This window comes from Gossypium raimondii, chromosome 3, assembly GCF_025698545.1.
Source record: "Gossypium raimondii isolate GPD5lz chromosome 3, ASM2569854v1, whole genome shotgun sequence".
Lineage (NCBI taxonomy): Eukaryota > Viridiplantae > Streptophyta > Magnoliopsida > Malvales > Malvaceae > Gossypium > Gossypium raimondii.
In genome coordinates this window covers 21,550,920-21,556,771 of record NC_068567.1, presented here as the reverse complement: position 1 = coordinate 21,556,771, position 5,852 = coordinate 21,550,920, and the positions used below count along the sequence as shown (strand labels likewise).

Genomic DNA, 5,852 nt, shown 5'->3' with positions numbered 1-5,852 from the left:
TTCCTTATCTGCCTCAAAATCTAACACAAAGAAATAAACAAGAAAAATAAACTTACCAACTCTTACCAAAACATTTCCCTCGGGATATGCTAAAAATCGATCCGCTAGTTGAAGTGTCATAGTGTGGGTCTTGCTTCACCTATTCGCAATAGCTTGAAAATAGATTTGGGCATTAAGGCTCCTTGCGGTCTATTACGAAGCTTAGTAGTTAACTAACCCATTTGGTTCTCTAGATTGTTCAATGTTGCTGCTTGACTTTAGATTAAGGTGTTTTTTTTTCTCCATGTATGCCTTCAACAAGTCCTTCAAACTGTTTAATGATTTTATTTGAGGTGGTTTTAAATTTGTTGATTGAATACTTGAGATTGGTTGGGTTTATATTGCATGTAAGTGTTTTTTGATCCATTTCATTGGTTATTCCAAGAAAAATTCAGATGATTATGCCACAAAGGATTATAGAAGTTTGACTGTGGTTCTTGTCCACTTCTATTTTGAGACTGATTCGTTACGTAACAAACAGACTCAGGGTTTGAAGGGTAATGCTCAAAAAAATGGTCATCCCTATAATATCACAAGAAACAACATCATATTCACTTGGTGATTTAGCTGCAAAATTATTAGAACCATTAGTGGTAAATTGTTTTAACCTAAGAGTGACGTCAGTGCGTCCACTTCGTGCACTCCAGCTACTTGTCTTCCTGAAGTTGCTCGATTTGTTGGCTATTGATAGTTGTTGCTAGCGATCCTCTCAATGATCTCGTAAGTTTCATTATAAGATTTAAACAAAATCTCACCATTCGCAGAAGAATCTACCATCAATCTTATGTGTGCATTGAGACCGTTATAAAACATCTCTAACTGGATACAATATGGAAGCCCATGATGATGACACTTACGCTAATTCCTTGAATCTTTCCTACGCCTTGTATAAGGATTCGTCATCCAATTGTGAAAAATTGATTATCTTGTTTTGCAACTTGGCTTTCTTACTCGATGGAAAATAGTTATCCAAAAAGCTTTCTATTAATTCTTGCCAAGTACATATTGAACTTGGTGGCAACGAATTAAGCCATGCTTGTACTCGATCCCACAACGAGTATGGAAACAACTTCACCCTTAATGCGTGTTTAGTAACACTGGCTGTTTTAAATTAATCACTCACATCCATGAATAATTGAAGGTGAAAATGTGGATCTTCCATGGGCATACCACTGAATTGGCCCACCGTTTAGAGCATTTGAAACATCAGTGGTTTCAATTCGAATTGTAGTGCCTTAATATTCTACCTCCTAATTCTCGAATTTAATTCATTGAAAAGTGGCACAACGTATTGTCTTATGGCACGGTCCATATCATCAGTAATAAGAATTGGATTGTGCACATGATCGGCTTTACTACCTTTTCCATCATTTTGATTTCTAAGGTCCATCTCGGCCTATCTTTGCGTTGATCTCTCACGTCTTCTTTGTTTAAAAGTTCACCCGATTTTAGGGTTTACAAGTAATAAATCGATGGTTCGATCTATGCTCATAAACACCTAAAAATAACTCACAAAAAATTTAAAGAATAAATTAGTAGATTTAAAAGTTAGATAAAATACCTAACTGGAAAAATAATTTCACAATGAATAATTAAGGAATAGTACCCTGCATTGGTGCCAAAAACTTATAATGCTCGATTTGTGCAAGTGTACACTTTCATTAAAGTAATAAGTAAGTAAATGAGTTATCATCTCCACAGGGACTATGTAAGTTAATTGATTAATTGTAAAATTATAAGTTAACAATTTGGTGAAAAAACATAATAATTTGAGTGATGATATGATTAAACTAGATGAAAAATTAATCCTTAATGCAATTTTAATCTAAGTATGCAAATTATCTAAATGTATGAATGAATTTAGCAATAGAAACACAAATTCAACAATCAATAACATGAATAGGCTACGATAACTACATTAATGAACTTCATTCATTTTCATCATGCTTAACAGTCACTACAGAAAATTAAGCTTTTAGTGGCATTTTTAGTGGCTTTTGGACTGAAAACGCCACAAAGGTTATACATTAGTGGCACTAACCGAAAAATGGCACAATAAGTAAAGCAATAGCGGCATTTTCTCATAAACACTGCAAAAGGTTAGAACTATAGCGTCATTTTTCTCATAAATGCTGCAAAAGGTTAGAACTATAGCGGCGTTTTCTCACAAACGTCGCAAAAGGTAAGCAAAATCATGTTTTCTCATAAACACACCGTGAATATTTATTAAATTTGATTGAAACAACGTTGTTTTGTCATCCCCGAAATTCCTTTAGTTTTTCCTCAAATCAGTTTTCCCCAAAATCCCTAAGTTTTTTTCCCAAATCCCTTTATTTCTTCCCTGATTTCTTTTCCACTCCTCGAAATCCCTAACTTATTTCCCCCAATCCCCTCCTTTTTTCCCCAACATTTACTGCATCACCGTCGACAGTCTTCTGCTATATCACCGTCGACAGTCCTCCGCTGCATCGCCGTGTAAGTTTTTAAGTTTTTCATTTTGTTTGTTTGTTAATTTATTTTGTCATCTTTCAAATCCTAACCCTTTTCTCTTCTGTATAAATTCTTCACTAGAAACAACAACCAAAAATTTCTCATCGTCGTTCTCTTCGCCGAAGCCAAAAAATTCTAGAAATTTTTTATTTCATTCTATTTTTTATATGTTTTTTTAAATTTTGGATAATGTTATTGGGTTGTTAAATTTCGTAAATGATTTTTTAAAATCTATCTTAGTTCTTAATTCTTGTTTCATGGTTTTTTTTTTAAAAAATTTAGTTGCTTTATTTGAAGGTCTAAGCTTTAAACAAATCACTGTAGTTGTTGTTGAATAGGCAAATGAAATTGTCTATTTTTGCGGGTTCTCGGTTATGCATGTGAAGTGTTTGACAAAATGATAGCAAGGAAATTTTGGTTTCTTTGAATAAGGGGAAAAATGGCGACTTTGTGACATGGGGGTAAAGCTTACATTGATGTTGGACTATCCTTTATTACACTGTTTGTTGGTTTAGTGTATGCATGTGAAGTCTGCACATATTTTGTAGTATCTAATAGAAAAAGAGATCTGCACTTATTTTGTTATTTTGAGTAGCCAAAATTTGAAAAAAATTATTGTTACTTTACATAAATATTTCAAATAGTTTGCCAAGCACATTAATTTGATTTAATTCCAAGCACATATATAAAAGCAGTAGTTAACTTCTTCATTTTCTTTCATTGATATTATTCAACCTTAAGCATATGATTTCTAGATACACATGTTATGGACCAATTTTTCCTTGTGTTGTACAATAAATATAATTAGTAGTTTTAAACTAACATTTTATCATGTGAGATATTCCTTTGCTATTATAATAATTTAGAAGAGGTTTGAATATTCTCCAATTTTAGATTTGCAATTGGACGACTGTGAATTTTATGAAAATTTATTGATGAGTTAGGGGATTTTACATTTTGTTTTTAAGTATTTTCTTTATTCATTTTATGGTTGCATTGCTTTTTTCTATTTTTCTACCATTTTGAGATTTATTCTGCACTTTCTTTTTCTGCACTTTTCTTTCTCAATTTTTTCGCAAACCTTGTTCTTCTATTTTAGCTGTTCTTAACATTGAGAAGATAGCTTTTTGGTGTGTTTAGTTAGCTTCAATCCACATTGTCTTAGGTAAGACAGTTCTGCTTCCTTTCTTTCTTTGTTTTTAATTTTCTTATTGGGTTTTTATTTTTTTCTTCAATCTCGTTATCTGCTGTAATTTATTTTCTCTTTTCTTCTAAATTCTGGGGTTTCATTGATGTTTCAGCTAAGTACATTGTGTTATTATGCTGGTTGGGTGCTTAGAAAATTGGGGTAATAGGAGCATAAGTGTTTGATTTACTAATTTTTTTAGTAGCACTATTTCTTTTTCTTTTTTCCCTTTTCCTGTAAATTCCTGATTAATGCCTGAGCTATGATGTAACTGAATCTTTGTTTAGTATTTTATAAATTGATAAACTTTTTTAAAAAATATTAATTTATGGTTCGTTCTTGTGGGAATCTAATTCATCTTTTTATCCTCGAGTGTTGAGTGTTGAAATGTGTTTGAAAATTGGAATTTTGAGGTAAAGTAACTGGTTTTCAGTTCACTTATTAGTTTCTTATGTGATTAAAATAGTGACATATAGATATGTTTGTAAAAATTTTTATTGTTACGTTAGTCCTGTATTTCTTTTGTTTATTTCCTTGATTTTATTTCTTGGTGGACGATCATTTTTTAATTTTTACCTACCGAAACTCGGATATGCTTTTAAGTTATTAGGGGCTTCCCATGTATAAATATTTGCTTTACAATGGTGTAGACAATCATTTTCTCTTGTTGCTAAGGCTAGTTTAATTGAGTTTTTATATCAACAAGTTCTTGATATAGAGCATGATTTTGTAGGGTAGCTACTGAGCTCCAAATTTTCTATTTCTTTCTCTTTTTTTGGTCAGATCAAATTAAGTAGGCCAGAGTTTGTAAAGGTAATAGCTGTGAATTTCAACCTTATATTTAAAGCTGTTGCTTTCTCTTCGTTTAATATTGGATGCTTGAAAATATTGTGATATGCTAAATACAACACATTTTATCTGGTAGATACTTTGAGAATGGAGTTGAATTTCAATAGGTTGTTCAGTTGTAAACCTTTTTGCATGCTTTGCCATTTCATGAAATTGAAGATGAATGACAACATTTACATTAAGCATGCTATTGTCTTTCTTTGGATATGCTACTTGCAAACTATTAAAGCCTTAATTGTCCTATATTTACAGGTTTTTGGTACCATTTCAAAGAAACTTATAGCCTTCATTGTCCTATATTTAAAGCCTTTATTGTCCTATACTTGCAAATTGTTTGCTTGAATGTTTTGGGTACCATTTCAAGTAAACTTATAGCGGGTTTTTATTTGTTTAACCTGTAAGTTCATGGAGTATGTATGTGATCTCTTTTGCTCCTTAGGATTGCAATGGCATGCTACTTCATATTGATTGCTTTTAACTAGGGTTTCCTCTTGGCTGGATATTATGAAGAGTCTTTTCTTAGTCCCTGTCTATGTCATCTGCGGGCTACTATTTTGTTCTTGTAAATTATAAAAAAGGATATTGCTTGGCTCATCTCTGTGTAGATGATCCTTTTTTTGTCCATGAATTTAATTCTTTCCCTTATTGCGGACTATTATTTATTTAATTTTTATTTTATATGTATTTCAGAAACATTATAATTTGTTTTGCACTTATCACTTATCGTTTCAAATTATGAAGTAAATGAATGATCCAAATTGAACAAAATAATCAATTTAAATATTATTTATATGGTTAATTTTAGTATTGACAAAATAAACAAAATGAAAAGAAATAACAAATCTTTAATATCTTTAATAAAAAACAAAATAATCAATTTAAATAAGTAACTTCATTATAATATCTTATTTTATTGATATCTTTATATTTAATCAATTTTTTATTCTTTATTTTAGTTTTGGTTCTAAATTTTTATTTTATTATTTATCTTTAATAAAAAACAAAATATTTTGTTTTCAATTCTAAATTTAAATTGATCGATTTTAATGTTTAGTATAAAGTTAAAAAGTTCATGGAAATTTAATTTAAATATTAACTCAAAATAGATGAAAAATCAACAAATATTAACTTTTTAACATATAATTATTAATTTGTTTATTTTTTTCTTTTTAAGTATAGTAAACATAAAGGTGATAAAAAACACAAATTTAAAAATTAAAAGAGTATGATTAAAAGAGTCAATATTTAATGTTAATATTTAAAGATGATAATCATAACTTACACAAAC

General features: G+C 30.2%; 1 non-coding gene across 1 annotated transcript; it reads left to right on the top strand.

Moving 5' to 3' along the window:
• Window positions 1–874: 874 nt before the first annotated feature.
• LOC128040247 (small nucleolar RNA R71) lies at window positions 875–978 on the top strand. Its single transcript, XR_008194905.1, has one exon. It is a non-coding gene; the product is annotated as a small nucleolar RNA R71 (small nucleolar RNA).
• Window positions 979–5,852: the final 4,874 nt, after the last annotated feature.